Here is an 18,002-nt window from a genome sequence, read left to right as displayed (position 1 = left end):
AGATTCACAGAACAAAGAGTGAAAACAAGCCATATGCTGGAACCTGCTGGCCTCTATTGCAAAGCTCTACAGTAGTTTTCTTCCAGTAGAGGATGAGAGGTTTTTTTATGTGGGCATACCTGCAAAGCTATGCATCACTGCACACTAAACCAGCATAGACACAGTATCAGCAAGTGCTGGCTGAGGGGCCCCCACCAAACTAGGGGAGAAATCCACTGATCTCATCTTTGCTAATCTTTCTTTCTGACAGTTACTTCTACTCGTGCTTTGCGCAGGCCCTGGGGAATTCACCCTTACTAAAAAAAATCAGAAATGTGCATGTAGAACATGCAGCTTTACAGTTTTGATGTATTCATGAAGTCATGCAAATACTATATGTGAGGTACTAGTCAGGGAGACAGTTTCAGTTAAAACAGCTGACATACATATCTGAATAGACAGATGAACTATGCTGGGGTGAAAAGTATAATCGTGCTTTTAATATTCATGAATCGTGTATGGCTATACAGGTCTTTGGGGGCAGAGCCAGACAATATAGAGCCAGATACGTTCAGAAAAGTTGGATGTCACTGGACAATCCTATGAATGTGATCCCAGAAGCAATGCTTCTCAGGACATTACTGTCTTAAAAGGACAATGTCCTTGATGTTTAATGACTGCAGGTTTTAACTGAACAGCATGTCAGTGCTTTCCACTGAAGTCATTTGACATGACAACTCTAAAATGCACAAAACATATTCTGCTTATAAAGAAACACACAGAAACTACTGGAGCTCAGAAATAAATACCTGGTAAATAAATATCTGGCATAACTATATGTGAATTATGTATATGCACACAAAGATATATATGTATATGTAACATTATACACAAATGCATACAGAAAAATAAATATATAAACATATGTATATGCGTATTATATGAGATTCCTACATATTGTTGACAAGAACAGACTATTCAGAAAGTAACAGGTTTATTTACAAGAAAAAAAGACATTTTATCACTCATTTTGCTTGCTTTTGCTTTACCATCTTGCCTGTTTCCTAGAAATATTTCTTCCTATTGTGGTAAAAAACAATCTCATGTTTCTTAGCTGCTGATTGGAAAATCTAGTAATACACAGCACTAACCTGTTTCAAAACATACCCAATATGGTGTTGTAAGTCATCAAAGCTGTAGGGGCTGAGCTAGTGTAAAGAAGCCTAAGGAGAGGTATCTCTGTCTTTAGGTTTTGATATGGTATCTGACACCTGGCTATCAGATCTTGGACATCTGTTTGACAGTTTTGACTTGTAATTATTATGATGAATCCTTAAACAAACAAATCAGAGTGGACAGTGGAAAACATACTAAAAGAAAGTAGAACCTAGTCTGTTGCTAAGGCTGATGTGTGTAGTAGGAATCAACAAATACTTTTTTCTTTTTTTAAATAAGCTGGGTTTTTTTTTCTACTTTTCTACCTACTGAAAGCATATAGTACAATGCATTTGGTACTGTCAGTTTAAACTGTGAATCATTTGGTAGAATTACATCCTCAAATCAAAAGATACTATTATTGCTTTTACTATGATGTATTTACCGTGGCACACACTTGCAAAATGAAGAACCCAAAGTAATACTCCTAACACCCTATTCAGACATTCAGACTTAAGCAGACTGAAATCAAAGCACCCATCGCTCTCCTTTAATTCAACAGGATTTGTGAGGGTACAACATCTTAAGAATATAAGGCCATTTTTACTTTGATTCCTTAATAAATGGACTTAGGATCCTAACTGGAAAGCTGTAACTTATGTGCATAGCAAGGGGGTTAAAGTGGCACAGGGTTAAGGTGGGAAGGCATCGTAAGTTTCTTTGCTCTGTTTCAACATTCTGAAATTTGATGCCATTCACCAGAGGTCTCCTAAGTGTAAAAGTTTGTCTCCTCTTGTTAAATTGCCACCTGCTCAGGGAAACGCTAATCCATTAAGGTCAAACAGTTCTGAGAAGGTGCTGCAGTGCCTGCGGCAGCCTCTTGAGTTTCACTTCTAGCAGCTGCAGGAAGATGAAGTCGGGATGGTCCTCGTTACTGAAATTAGACAGATCAGGAAGTAAACAGAGCTTGCCTTTCATCTGATCTGGCTTTGAGATGGGAAAGGTTGGGGAAGGGGGGTAGAGCAGAGGGTGAATTCCTCTTCTAATTATTTTATGGGTCAGTTCTCCAGACTTTGTGTCAATGTCAGACATGCATAATCTTTTTTATTTTTAAATGAGAGAAAAGAAAAAAATCTCATGGACTACTGAAGACTTTAGGGTTTACTATCATTTAGTTTTCAATACCATGACTTGCATGGGGATTATTATACTGTCCTTTGGGAATGACCAGCCACCAGGTCTAAGACAGGAAGAGCCATACTGTCTGAATAAACTTCTCACCTCCTTTACTTAGGGAAAGCTTTGCCTTTTGTGTTCATTGCTTGGCTCCTTTTCTCTGAAGTTGATATGAGGATTATGAAAGGACTGATAGTACAGGCTGGAGTCCTCTGTTTTTCATACCTGAACTGCTGGGATAGAAACCCTATGAGAATCAGGTGCCATCTCCATAGCAAAGGCTTCCCATGTCATCTCCCCTCTCTGCAGACTGCGCATCATCACCTTGAAGAACTCCCTGATTTGCAGATAGTGACTTTGGAAAAGAGAGTAAAAAAACTGAATGATGGAAGGTCATTCAGAAGCAATGTGTAAGTGTGCTCAGCATGAGCTATAACTCATAGCAGTGGTTCAGATGTGCTCCAGCAAATGAACGAACCAGACTCAATTTTGTTTTGTCTCACTGAGAGCCAGTATTGTCTGGGATCAGCTAGTGCAAAAGCAGATTTTCAACACCTTTTTTGGGTAGCATAGGCTGTGATTATATGAATTCCATAGGCACAGGCAGCCTTACTGCTTCAGTCCCCGCTTTTCACACACCCACTTGGAGTACTATTTTCACAGGGTTTTTAAAAGCTGCTTTAGAGAGCTGCGATAATCCAGGGGATTAGTGAGAGCCAGAGGGGAGCCAGACACATGATGCCCCACAACTGGAACATGCAGATGCTTTGCTTTGATGTGATAAGGTGCAATGAAGCCTTTTAAAACTGAAATGAGGGAGTGTTTTGTAGAGCACTGCAGCATCCTCACTCTACCAGGGTCATCAGAAGCCAAGTTGCTGTGAAGACAGCTGGTTCACTGTTTGATTCAATAATTTTTTGCCCCCTTGATTCTGCTCAGCCACACTTCTCTCCTTCACCTTCCCCCACCCCTCTGCTCTCCCAGTCTTTGGGGCAATGGTGCTGAGCAAGCAAACTGTATTTTACATCTGGTATCCCCAGCGAGATGGAAAAATACCCTCCTCCAGAGTCAGTTACATCGACATTGTAGGTAGCCAGAAGGAACCTTTTGACAGGATGAAAATAGACATGTTCTACTAACCTCTTTCTTCCTCTGACTTGCAGCAGGCTTTTCAGTATCCCAGAGCCAGTAGTGTATTTTGAAACTTTTATCTCCTCTTCTAAACTAGGCAAGATATTCGGGCTCCTGCCTTTCCCTCTATAAATTCTCAGCATGTTTCTCCACCAGAGACAAACGAATGTAGCTACATTTCTTTTTGCATAACTGTTTCTTAAAATATATACAGAAAATCTCCAACATGCATGCATATGTGAAGATGTACATGTTTAATCATATCTCTGTATTTCTCTTTCTATATATGTACAACTTACTGGGGGATCGGGATATTCAATTGTCAGTTTTCATTCATGCAAGAAATTTGTATGCACACAGTTGATGTCAGTTACGGCATTAGGCTCTAATGAGGATTAGACTGTGTTGAGCATTTTATAGAGATCAGAGGAAACACGATCCCTATGCCAAAGTACTTTCAACCTACATAGTGCAAAATAGAAAGAGTGGATAAGGTGATGGAAGAAAACTTCTTTTCTAGTTAGAAGACTCATTTTTTATAAGACTATGTCAGAAAGTCTGTTTTTTCCTGGTGTTATAAAAGCACAAAAATTTAGTGGCACTTAAGTTTTAAAGTCAGTAATTCATAAATTCACCAACAACTGTCAGAATTTCTTTGAATCTCCAAGGATGCACATGATCAGGATTGTTTAAAAATATGACTCACTGATTACAGTAAATCTGCAGACTACAGATCACAAAGTATGCTCTAAGGTGCCACCAAGATGTGCCCTCAAGCCCTGCAGATTGAATTTTTAACCAGAAAATACTAACTTAATTGAAACATCAATAAAATACCATCACAGATCCAGATCTTGAAGCCAGATGTTTTTGCTTAGATCTTAGAATCTATACAGATTGAATTCTGAATGAAGTTATTGAAAACTAACCTTCAGGCTCATAATGAGAGTATGGGACCAGAATGCATTCAGAAGCCACCACATACTACAAATCTCAGAACGAGAGATAGGATAGGAAGAGACACTACTGTCTGTTCTTTTGTGATACTTTTGCACTGTTTTCTCTTTTTTTCTTCAACACTTTGAACTTCTATTTCTCACATCTTAGGTGAGAGTCCTAATTGGTAAGGGGGAGACAACTATGGAGTCATTGCTTATGTGTGTAAATAATTACTGGAGGTTTTGCTTTCATTCTTGAAACCTCCAAATTTGTCATTAAATAGAATTGTTGAAGTTTTGGCCAGCCTAACTTTCCTCCACCATCTGCTGGGCAAACCATCTTGTCTTTGGATGTAGTTGGAAAAGGTCTATCATGATTAGTATAAACACTGATGGAAAACGAAGTCTTTATTGGAATGTTTATATTATTCCATCATACAAGGACACTCTTGCTAACTAGATCCTATTCCTCCACTGCCAGTTTCATTTAAGAAGAATTGTAAGCACTTCATGGTTGGGATTTTGTCATTATGAATAAACACATAGTTATTTAAATGCAATCCAGAAGAGATACATCATTAGTATATTGCTAGTTATACCTCTTTCCTTGCCACATATCTTTGCCTCTTGTTATCTGGCAAAGTCCTAAAATGAATATTTAGTGAAAAAATACTAACTGAATTCTAAAAGAGCATCCAGTCAGGACTGGGCACAATGTGAATATTTTTAAAATAATGACAACAAACCATCAATCAAACCAGAAGTATTGTTCAAATAGATCAATAATAGTAAAGAAACTGTTACTGACATGAGCTGAGGTCTGTAAAAATGATATTTCATAATAACCTCACATCAGCAAATCTCTTCAAGATGCTCTTTTTAATGTGTGATATCTTGGTTTCAAAATCCCTGCAGAATAAGTGATTATCTCTTTCAGTTTAATGTTCCAAAGGTACGGTGCCACATATTCTTTCAAAAGTCTCTTGACTAAGGGAACAGAAGATGTTAACCCCTTTGTGAATGGGAAAGCTTTAAAAAGCTCTTGTTATTATTCTGGAAAATGCAAACAAAGCTCAGGAGGAGTCCCTGTCAGGAAGCCATTTGCATCTCTTGAAATGACTTAAAACTGATGCAGACGACAACTTGAGTGACTTCTTACCCTCTGTGGACCTCGAAGGCTCAGGCAGAAAAGAAAGTTAAATATTGAAATTATTTTTCTATTGAAAGACACAAAAGCTGATCTGATGTTTAGACCTTGTGTCTCTGCTGCTGGGCCTTTGGCACTTTATCATCTGTGACCTTGACTGAGGGAATCACTGGTCTTCATTTTATCAACAGCCAGTGAATGCACAATGTCTTGATGATATTGGCAGCACATGGTGCTGCTTCAAAATTGGCACTGTTTCACTTCTTGAGAAGTTAGCTCTTTTTTACAGATTGTTTTATCTACTGGCAACATTAAGATTTTCTTTGCAACAAATTCCACATAGCTCTAGGACAGCAAACTGGATTTGGTGACTACACCCAGATGCTGTCCACAGAATCACAGAAAAGTAGAGAAGTGTTTTTGGGCAATTGACTCTGGGAGTTTAGCATGTGTTAAGATATTCTAAAGAACAGAAGGCTTTCCTGAATTGAAGAAACAGTATATGGAAATCAAAGGCAAGTGACAACAAAGAATGCATTTGAAGACTTTTTTCCTTTATAGAAGACCAACGTACCAACTACTAAACCCACATTTTTAGGTAAAATTTACTGTATGCCAAAAATAAGATATCTTTTGCAGAGAAGTCCATCAGAAATACTACAAAAATATGTGGAGGACCAACAACTTCTTTGATCATTAGATCTGACTCAATAATATGCAGAGATATAACATGATAACTCAGATAATTTAGCAGAAATTACTGACACTACTATTTTTTGTATAGCACAATTTGATGGAAATTAACCAAAATTTCTAACATATGATGCTCATCTAGAAGATCAGAGTTTGCCTGAGCAGTCTGTGCAGTCAACAGCAGCTTCACAATTGACTTAGTAGGAGCAGAAAAAAGCCAGTGAGCACAGAGAAGAAAGAAGAAGGGAGCTTGACCAGTCACACAAATGCTGGAGAAATGACCCATCTAAATTATCACAAAAAGATCTTCAAAGGAGCCCCAACCTCAGAGTGCTTTCCTGGATGCAGTCACTCTTCTGATGCATGGAGCCACAGATTGACATAAACTAAAAGCACACTTACTGAAGAAAGCGCTATAAGGCCAGCCAGCCACTGGACACACTGTGTTCCAGTTTTGTCTCCTTTGGGCTCACCACACCCAGCCTGGATCTCTGTCCATCAGCCACAGACAATGAGTGTCTGGGCTATATGACACAATAAGCATGTGTGGCGAAATCATGGCCCGTTGAAGTCAACATCGAGGCTGCCATTGACTACCACAGGGGCAATATTTCATGCAGTCACAGTTGTCTACACAAAATGGAATAGCTTTTTAAGCTGCCCTTTTCGCTCTTCCCTTTTCTGTCTTCTACAGCAGTACATTTTGGGGTAAACTAGGGTTAGTGTGAGTCAGTGAAATATTTTTCAGCACGCACTTTTTAGTGGAGTTTGCCTTCTTTTGGCAGCTGTGTCCAGAGATGCAGAGGAAACCCTGTTGCAATCAGGAACTTTGTAGCACTGTGGTTAGCTGCCAAAGTAAGGGAGTCCATAATTGGTAGGCTGACAATGATTGCAAATGAATGAGATATTATTGCTTCTTCTTATTTGAAATTGAAACCTTATTTTAGCAAGGTGATAAAGATAAGTCTTCCTGAAATTTGGAAGATAAGTCACAATTATTCTGGGTTTTGGTGAAATGCTAAATAAAAGCTGACCATCACATAGCACAGTGGTGTTCTGAGCTTGCTTAGAGCTTCAAGGGACTACAGCAAATAAAATTAGTAAATAATAATCATAGCAGCCAGTGATACCTCTTAAAAGATCGAATATTCAGAAAAACAAAGAATGTCCACAGTGTCAGGTGAGAAGAAATACCACAAGAAAAATTAACAAGAAATATACTTTAACTTTTCAGATGGACCAGGATGTTGCTTCCAGCTTCACTGAGAAGCTCAAATTCTCTTGGATTACATATATAAAAATTTGGAGGCCAGCCATGATTGGGTAATTGAGAATAAAAGCAGTCTCTTCTTGGTAGCAAGAATATAAAAGTACCTCTGTTACTATGCTTGTTTTTCTTCTTATGCTGGGTTTCTTGCTCATATCTGATTCATGCTGAAAGAGTAAGGATGTGCACTAGAATCAGAAAGCAGCATGCAGGAGCAAGGATGTTTCTTTTGCAGAGGAATGGCACTGCATTTAATAAATGTCCTCAGCCTTAGTTCGTTCAAAAGGATTTCATAATGAAGCTCATTGTTTAATCTTCTCTCCTTCCATTGTTAGTAATATTCTAATTATAATAATTATTATTTCTTGGCATTTACATAACACTTTCCATCTTCAAAGCATTCACTAGCTATGAATCATATTGCTCACCAGTTAATTTCTAGAACTGGCTATGATTTCAATGCTAATTTTTTAAAAGTAAAACAGTTTTTAAAGTCCTGATTTTATGATGTGGAGAGATACAGTTCCTATTAGGTCATCTTTGAATCTGAATATCTGGAGGATTTGGTCTGACAAAGTAGCCTAGTTCCTTTGGGAAAAGACAAGGACCACAATATGTAGATCTGTGGCATTCAACAGGTCAGAGGAATATCGAACAGGACCCAAAACAGATATGTAGATTTGATCCAACAAATTCAAATGGAATATTTAGTTGATTATTATTAAAAACACTTTCACTATTAAAAAAAAAATCCATAAAAAATAGCAGAGGGATTTTAAATATTGCAATTTAGAACACATAAATTTTGAAGTAATGGAATTTCTTTCAAAATGAATGTCCAAGTTTTCATGAGTCCTGTTAAGTCAAAGGCTGTGACAGAGAACTGTGCCATTTTCCTCTCCTCTAACTGGTGGCTGTGTGAACTATGGTCTCAGAAAACAAATCAGGAAATCACTGTCTCCAGATACTGAAGAATGAGCACAGAAAATGGTGCTCTTAAATAAGTGTCTCAGTTTGAAGAGACTGGAAGGTTTGCTAAAGAGGATGAGTTATGGGACAAAACAAACTCCTCTCTCTCAGCAATTGTGAATTAAAAATTACGAGGCTTTAATCGAGGAAGTGTGGAAAAAACAGAAGAGATAACAACCCTTTATTAAAAGATATATATATGTTAACAAAAACAGTAACAGAACACAAAAAAACTAGACAGTAGTCCTACAAAAAAAAAAGGTCTGGGTGAATACTTCTCTGTCCTTTAGCGCAGTCCTAATCGTGGCCTGCAGGGGGCGCTGTTGGGTCCCTGAAGGTGCAGGGCCTGCAGTTCTCTGTTGTGGTCAGCAGGGGGCGCTGTTGGGCTCTGGCAGTCACCACGCGGGGAGAGGGTTCTGGGGGGGTTGGTCTCGGGTCATGGGAGGAGCCGAAAAGAAGATGGGGGACCCTACCCCCAGTGGAAGGAAGGGGTAAGGAAAACAGTTCACCCCCAACAGGACTCACTGTGGTTCTCAGTTGATAGCATCCCAAAAGCTCCTCCTTTTCTCCCAGCAAGCACAGAGACTCCGATGAAAACACAGCAGGTCCACCTGGAGTCATGAGGCAGTGTGCAAAAACCAGCCGAGAGCAGCGATCCGGCTTCACCAGGATGAGAAGCCAGAAAGCCTGGCTTCCAGGTTTTTTCTCTAAAAGAGCCTGCACACAGACTCTGTCTCTGTTCCAGAGAGAGAGAGAGAGCACCCAGCAAAACTAAACTGTCCTGTGTGAGGGGGGCCAGCAACCCCCCAGTCTCTGATGGGCCATTAACCAGGAATTCGGCCAGATCCTTTGTGAAGCTAATTGGCTTTCTTCCCCCACTCACTCCGGTTTTCTTAGAATGGAGCAGGGAAAGGAAAATTCAGCTCTCAGATTTATAACCCATAACAATAAGGAAAAGCCAGTGCTGGGATTCTCAAACTTCAGAGGCATACAAGTACCTTCCCAACATGGGAACACAAGATTATTCACTCATCTCTGGTCGTCAGTGACTTTAAAGGAACTTGTGTATTGACCGAGAGCACAAAGTCTCCTTTCTTTCAAATTTGGGCTACATTTGACCTCCACATAGAAAGCCATGACTTTTCACCTTCTGATGGCCTGAGAGGCACACGAGCTTGGGTTTGGTCCATATTAAACAATTACGCTCAACAACAAATCAGATAATCTGCCAAAAAAGTAAGCACTACTGCATTTAACTTTATAGGAGATGGTTACTCCTGGACTATGTATATTAATGAGTTTTGAATGAGTGACGTTTAATAAAATATTCACTATCTCTTCAACTTTCTTTCATTTCTTTTCTTGCTGGAGCCCTTTCATATTTGAAAATTAATTATGCACACCATATTTAACCAGGGTGAAAATGAGACTTACGTGGAACCTTTCCAGCTCTTCATTACATATTTAATTGTTAAAATAATCAAGCTATCCATCACACAATCTGCCACCCAGTCGTCTGTCACCTTGGAACCAGTCAGAGAGATCACAGACAGAGAAGTGTGGAAACGAAAATTTCAAATCTCTTGTGTTGAACAATTTTCCCATTGAGAGGAATGGTCTTGCTGTGACATATCTGCATTGTATTTCCATAGGTAACAAACAACAGCATCTTCATGGCATCTTCTATGCTTTGGGTTTCCTCCCTAAAAACTATGTCCATGTTTTTAGCACAGAAGGAAAGTTCTTTAGCACAGAAGAAATTCAAGCTCTTGTATTTTCTCATTGATTTTAAAGCCAGCCTAAGAACTGTATGAAGTACACAGTGATCTGGCCAGCATTTAATAATAGCTACATGTTATGTGATGCTTTTCGTCAAAAAGCTTGTCCATGCACTTCACTAAAATGCTAGGTAACATAGACCTTGTTTAATGGATGGCGAAACAGAAACTCTAGAACAGTATCAGGCTATAGCAATAATCCTTCAAACGTAACAAAGCACTTTGTAGAGCCGAGTCCTTTGACACAGGAAGCCACAAAACAAACACAGGAAGAAGGATGAAACCTCCATCTTCTGAGTTTGACCACAGTGCTCTTTCCACTGAGTTCTCCACATACTGAGAGCTATATGAAATCTTCTGGGATGTTTCATTTAAATCTGGGGTTCTGTGCTGCAGGATCAGAAGCCGATGTGATGCCACGAATGCACAATATTTGAATGATGTAAAGTATGAAGAATTCAACCCTGGGGATTTTCAATGGTCCCCCTGAAATTTAGAAAGTACAAGAGTAAAGATATGAAGAGGAACAAAGTTGTTTTACCAACCTGGGTGTCAGTCCCCAACTATCTCACATGCCAAATGTTCATAATGTCACCGGGAAAATAATAATGCACACCGCAGTGAGAACATTTTTTAAGTGCAGGTATGTTTCAGTGGTCATAAAAATATAACTCATTTTCAATTCAAAAAGGAACATGGATGGGGTGTAAGTTTTAATGTTTCATATTTTACTGAAAGCATCATAGTGCTCTATGATAGAGAGAGAAGGATAACAAAGAATATCTAATTCTTACACCGCATCCCACAGTTGGAGGTAAGATTTTCAAAGGCATTTTGGTGGGAACAGAGTAGCCCAGTTAGTATATTTAAACCCAATCTCCCTGTGTATTTCTCTATAAAAAAAGCATAATTTCAATTTAATAGAAAATTTTACATAACCAAGGGTGGGCTTAAAATTGGACAGGTCTAGCAGGTCTCAGCAACACTGTAGCTTTATAATGACTACTGTCTAATGTTTTAACAGTCCCTATCAGCAATTGTGCATTGCCCTGTAGTCTAAGGGGAAAACAAGCTTTCTCTTATTTCATACACAAAGGTAGAACAAATACTATTAAAATCTAACTGAAGAGCTTTCCAGAGAGTATTAAATACATCTCAGCTCAGGCAGGCAGTGATGTATTGTGAAGGTCAAAGCTGATATGAACAGTGAAGCAGCTACTTGCAGGGAAATAATGAATTTGGATAAAGAAGTTGTGCCTATCAAGTAGGGATATGAGCTGGAAAAAACAAAAAACTAAACAAAACAAATAAAAAAAATCCATAGAAGATGCAAGAATCACAAAACAAAAGTCACCAACACCAGCCATTGCTTGAAGTATCAAGGACAGAACCAGTGAGGCGAATGATCTATCTTATAAATTAGACTTCAACTACTGTAAAAGCAGGCAAAGTGAGGGCCCAATTGTTTTTGTAGCCTGTCGGAAATAATTTCAAACCTGACAGGATACCATGGCTCGTAGTGTGATCTCACAGATTTCAGTGGTCATGCTGGAAGATAAGCAGAGAACCACGGTAAAAACCCTGATAGCAAAAGCACTGCTGCCAGCTTTGCCGTACTAAGAAATTATCATTCACTCCAAATAGCATATCAGTCGAGCTCTGAATGACTTACCCTTCCTTCTCTCCCTCTTCCTCCACTTGCCTCCCTGCTACTGCCCTCTTTTTTCCTCCTTTCTTCTTCCTGGGAAGGCATGAAATGCTGTGCTTTATGGTATCAGAATCAACTGATACATCCAGTAACAACAAACATCAAAAGAAATTACACTGTCATCAAACTATCTTATAATATCATTAGTGTCCTAAATTAAAGTAAGATGATTGTGCCAGCAGACAGCGAACAACCATACACAGATACTAATAATGCAAGTAGGTTGTAGAGTTTCACTGAGGGAGAAGGTGCCATGCACTCTCTCTGTAATTACGTCGGCAATCAACTGACAAAGTTATTTCTTCAATTACAAATGGTGACAGACAAAGCCATGCATTTCATGTGCCTATCTGAGATGGGGTGCCCATTGCCCACTCCTTGGATCCTCAGCTGCTTGGTGCAGAGGGCTCTGCCAACTCACCTTTGAAAAGGTACGGACACACTCAGGGGGGAGTGCAAGATCTTATGACTGCTGTCTGGACCAATGTGGAGCCTTGAGCACCAAGGGGAGGCCACAGGAAGTTGTGACATCGCTGCTGCTGTAGAATCTATAGAGCTTCCTCAAGCAGGGCAGCAAGAGGGACTGGTGGATGAAGGGATGTTGGGAGAGGCACATGGTTTGGAGCACAGGGCCCTAGGGTGGGGGCGCTGTTGGCTGCTTAACCCACAAATTTCTACCCATAAACTTACACCTCTGGCTATTGCCCTATTTTGGAAGCTGCAGTGTTGGCCTGCAGAATGGTAATGCCTGTGTTTTATCAGTCAGGGAAATTTATTCCCTTTGACTTATAACCTCATATATTTCGACTAGTGTCATTACTATTTGCATTTGTGTGATACTATGAGGTCCTGTCCAAAACATATGCCCTGGAGATGAATATTTTCCTGGCAGAAATACCCACTAATTCCACTAAAGGTACAGTTTGAATTCATTTAATTTATGTGCACAATCTTCAAGCTGGTGGGGAGGAAAGAGAGTCCTCTGAGAAAAACACTAAGCAGGGATTGCAGGGAACTGATTTCAGTTTTTAGCATTGATGCAGTTTTAACTGTCAACAAATTACTTCATTAGCCTGTACTCACTGTCCCAATTGGAAAACAGAGATATTTTCTTTGATCAACATCTCCAATTCTAAAGTAGCTGTTCAGGACAATAGTCATTTAACAAATGCTTTCATTTCTAGAGTCTATCACAATTTGACTTCAATAGCAATTTGGCTGTCTAGCTACTGTGATATAAACAACAACTGTGCTGGTGGGGCTCATGTGCAACTAGAAGGTGGGGTACCATTCCATTCAGCTTTTTCTCAGTAAAGATGCTGAGCTGAAGCATTCTTTCTTCACCCCAGGAGCCCAGCACACATCCCTCAGTTCACTATCCCTCAATTTAGTGATCTGATCCAGGTTAAATGCCATGCCTTTTTCCTCCCCCTCCCAGCCCCAACCCCACTCTGGGTCCTGCAAACACATACTAGCACAGCTAAAGGGCTGGAAGATGAGGAGAAGGAATAAGGAAGTAATTTTCCTTCCAAAATTTTACTTTGCTGCTGAAAAAGGTACTTGGCAATGCACTTCTGTAGACAGGGAAAGGCAGAACCATCTTCATTTTACAGTCAGGGAAAGAAAGCACAGAAGTATTAATTGGTTTGCCCCAGGTTACACGGGAGTCTGTGGCAGGGCCAGAAATTTGACGTAGATCTCCCATGTCTCAGATCGGGGCCTTAGCCATGAAATAATTACCAGAAATCAAATATTAGGTTAACTGTGGAAGAGTAAGGGGGCTTTATTGCTGTGGTATATAATGAGAGAAATGGCAGAAATGCATTTCTAGTTCCTGGAAATATTTAAGATAATTTATGTTCTGATAAGTGTCTGGAAAAAATTACACTTGGGGTTCTCTGTTTATTCCCTCTCAGTTACTTTCACATTAAATTTGCACAATTCATAGTTCAAAGGAAGGTGTTTGCACAATGCAAATTCAATTGAGGACTGAAAAATCATACTATAATCTTGACTCACACATCATCAGTAGCCAGAAAGAGTTTTCAAAAATATTTCAGAAATCAAAGGTCCAGAAAAAGAGACACCTGTTTAATTTAAGTTGCTCCTGCTGGTGACAGAATACAGTCCAAAATCTGGGAGCTGAATTTCTTTCAAACTTATTAATGAGTAAAATCTTCCAGTCCAATCCAAGCTATCTAATTTCTAAGACAGAGTTACCTTCTAGAATATATAAATATTAATACTAGTAATAGAATAATAATGTTTCTTCACATTTGGTTTTAAGAAACTATTTAATTTTATTAATCCAAATAGAACAAGAAGGATTTCACTTCACATATCACTTTCTCTTTTTGTAATGGATCCTTCTGATTGCAAACTTTCCCTATCTTAGAGTCTGCTCTCCTGCAGGTGCCAGGCAGGCCAGAGCACTCCTCTGCTCAAGCACAGCTGTAGGGTGAATAATGAGACTTTTGGACACTTTTCTCCACAAACACAGTTGCAATAGGTAACTCTCTCTCTAGCATCCACCAGCATTCACCACACTCAGCCCATAGTTCCATGCCTGCTGGAGCGATGGATCTTTTCCCCTAAGGGCAGAAGCAAATGTGTGCAATGCTGCTAGGAACAGGGCTTCTGGCAGTGAAATGCTTGGTCGAGCCCAGATTTAGCTGATCCGGCATGGTAGGCCTCCAGTCCCATCGGGAAAAAAAATGATCATATGGCATGAAGCCCATTCCCTTTTTCAGATTTTAAAAGAAATGCCCAGTATTTGTCCCTTAGACTCAGACGGATCCAAAATTTCATCCAGTCACAAAGTAAGTCCAACCACTTATTACATCCTTTGTTTTCTCCTGCAAATGTTTGATAAATTTCTTTGTTGCTTTGCATGCTGTTCCAAGTAATGAAGACAAACATGAGTGTAGGTCTTACTGACTGGAAACATCAGCGGCTTGGGATTTTTGGGAGTATCCAAAGACAAACTTTTGTTTGAGCACTTACATCCAAGACAAAGTTGAGATTTTAATTTATGGCACACTCTGTGGTCTTGTGATTGCACAAACAGGCAGCACAGTGAGACAAATCCTTCCTCATCTCTAGAAGCTATGTACTACTCACATCCCACATAAGCTCCACCTTGAAAGGGTCCATATCTGGCTGGAATTCACCTCAGGTGAGTGTTTCTACTATAATGCTCTTTCCTCTCTATTACTATGTCTTTCTCTTCTCCCATTTTGAAAGAGTTCTCAAGCTGCTTTTGTGAAATGAATACTAAGAGAGCATAATGAGAACAAAGTCTAAAGGTAAGGAAGGTATAATAAAAAATAAAAACTGTAATAATACAGTAAGAGTATTGCAATATTGTAGTATCTCTGTTGAAGAAAGGGTTAATTAAGTTTCAATCTTTAACCTCTGAGGTAGGTAATATTACTGTACTCACTTCAGTAATGAGTAAACAGAGGTCTTGGCATGTTACAAGCCTTGCCTATAGTTACCCAACAAGTCAAAAGAAAGGGAAAAGAAGTAATAAAATTAACAGCAGCAGAAAATATTTCTAGTATGACATCATGCAAATTCTCTTCTCTACTTCCAGTAGCTAGCATCACTGTATTTTCCAAATTATGGTATTTTTGTGCTTATAACCCATAGGATAACCATCTTCCTACCATGATTTAGGAGAAGCTCAAGTTGCATTCATGTCTGTGGGCATTTATTCCAGGTTTCCCCTTTTCTTCATTTGCTCCAGACTCCCTTTTCCCCAGTCTGCTTGGTCTTACTTGCTTCCTTGCTTCTGAGCAGGCAGCCAAGGCTGGAGGTGTCAAGGGAGTTATTTTCAAGTGTGGATACCTTTGCAAAGGTGCAGGTTTCCAAAGGGTTCATTTGAAGCCTGAAAATATGGCAAGAAATTGTCAACTGTGTTTTAGCAAGTTCCCAACTGCAATAGCATCTATAGTGAGGAAACCTCTATATGCATTTTACATATTTATATGTAAATATTAAGGATATTTAGGGACGTATATATCCCTAAAACAGTCATGTATTGGGATTAAGTAACATTCAAGGAAGTCACTCCCCAGGTGGAGAACAAAAAAAGTGTTGATTTCCCAACAGACTACCTTCATGCAAAATATCCTCTATTCCTTCCTAGAGAAAACAGAAGAATTAGGGCTTCATATGCATAAGGAAAGTTAGAATGGACAACTACATCTACAGAGAAAAGACGATCAGCTATTCTATCTTTACACACTGGACTTTTGGGGATCAAATGTAAGCCTCTTTCTCAGACCTGGAGTGGTTCCAGCCAGCTGTGGAGTAAGGGGGTGGGAGAGACAAGCTTTACTCCCAGTGCTAACTTGTTCGTATCTGCACTATTACACTAGCAAACAACTGCACTATTACACTAGCAGCACAGATAATGTGCTTCTTAACGGGGAATGACTCGGAGATACAAAATCAGTTAGCCTGGCACATCTTGCAGAACTCTGCAAAACAGAAACACTAGCAGTAATATTAAAGGAGATAGGTAATGAATAACAACTGTTCAAGGATCTGGTCCATAGTTATTATAAACCTGTCTTTTTGCCTAATTTCTGCCCTAACCAGTGATTTTTCCTTCCCTCCTCATTTTGATTCACTAGCTGTGACAGAAGTCCATAATTCCCCCTCTCTCCCATTTATTCCAAGGCATAATGTAGTAATTATACTCACATTTTTAAAGGTAGACATTTCTCCATAGGCCCTATCAACCTGTGGCCTCACGATTATAATTACTTGATCTACAGACTGTTAATTTTTTATCTTCCATAGGAATAAAATAGCACAGGAATAGGACACAGGGAAATGCAGAGAAGTGGCAGACAGATACCAGATAATGTTTCTCTAATGACTGACATATATGACAGGAAATATGAATATCAGAGACATGAGAAAATGCATAATTTTACATTTATTTTTTCCTAATTTTCTGTTTCTGAACATGTAAACAGATTCAGTGAAATGGATTCAATTTCTACGTGGCTTCCTTGGTTATAAGCAACAAGAAAACCATCCCAATAGGTTTCTGTTTATTACTTTTCCAGTTAGATTTGCATGGCATTGATGCTTGCTCTCAGGAGTCTATTTGCAATATTGGGAAAGGGTGTGAGTGAAATGAGGCCAAATCCATGACAAGTTTCTACTTAGCTTAGTTTTCCCTCAGTTGCTTATGACATTTCTGTTTTTCCAGCCTGTAAACAAGATGAAAACCAGGAAAAGCAAGACTTGGTAATAACAGTGCTTACTCTGGCTGGAAAAAACTGGTCCAAAACAGCAAGCCTGGCCTTGATTACATCTAGTAATCAAGCTGTGTTCAGAATTACTTGACTAAATGTCTTAGGAAATGTTAATCCGCCCAGGGAAAGCTTGGTTCTAGAGACTGTATGATCCACTGACTGGGTAAGAAGTTAAAGTATTCCATACTTCCTTTTTTTTCCTACTGTAGTCTCATGTTTGGGAAGGGCTAACAGACATAATGTAAAAACTGGTTAGTAAATGAGATTTTTTATCTTCTAGGTCTTCTAGGTAACAAAACTCCACAAACAAAACCTAGAGGTTCATTAGATCTCAGGACTGTTAACTGTACTACAGTGGATTACACAATTGCACATTGCATTCAAAAATAAAAAAAGCTGTATAGTCTTGAAGCAATTTTATTGGGAGTGGGAGGCGTGGGAGACTAAAGAACCTCATGGGATGTGTGTTGTCTTGTTTACGTGCCAGCTAAGTGCTGTGGTATTGCAAAAACTCTCCCAGTCCCCATCAAGAGTTTGACTGCATTTGGCTAATTTATTTTCATCTGATAGCAAATACCAGTTTCTTCTTGTCATCTGTGAGTATCTTTCCTCCTTACAACTGTCCAGCTGTTTCCCTCTGCTACCAGTTAGACACACAAAGAGCTTGGGGAGACAGTGGGAAAGAAGTTTGGGGGAAAATCATAGTCATTATGCAACATGAATGAAGACTTGTTTAAGGCTATATTTAGGTTTAACAGAACAGCAAATGTATAAGTAAAATCTGGCTA

General features: G+C 39.2%; 2 long non-coding RNA genes across 2 annotated transcripts; one reads left to right on the top strand and one right to left on the bottom strand.

Annotated features, from left to right (window-relative positions):
• Positions 1-1,746: 1,746 nt before the first annotated feature.
• On the bottom strand, positions 1,747-11,968 carry LOC113964214. Its single transcript, XR_003533102.1, has 3 exons — positions 11,906-11,968; positions 2,536-2,665; positions 1,747-2,068 (listed from the first exon to the last, which is right to left on the bottom strand). It is a non-coding gene; the product is annotated as an uncharacterized LOC113964214 (long non-coding RNA).
• A 539-nt stretch (positions 11,969-12,507) lies between these two features.
• On the top strand, positions 12,508-16,200 carry LOC113964240. The gene is made up of 3 exons (XR_003533121.1): positions 12,508-12,580; positions 15,013-15,116; positions 16,092-16,200. It is a non-coding gene; the product is annotated as an uncharacterized LOC113964240 (long non-coding RNA).
• Positions 16,201-18,002: the final 1,802 nt, after the last annotated feature.

The sequence above is a fragment of the Neopelma chrysocephalum genome, unplaced genomic scaffold, assembly GCF_003984885.1.
Source record: "Neopelma chrysocephalum unplaced genomic scaffold, ASM398488v2 Primary Assembly neopelma1_26b, whole genome shotgun sequence".
Classification (NCBI taxonomy): Eukaryota; Metazoa; Chordata; class Aves; order Passeriformes; family Pipridae; genus Neopelma; species Neopelma chrysocephalum.
This window is presented reverse-complemented; position numbering and strand designations above follow the sequence as displayed.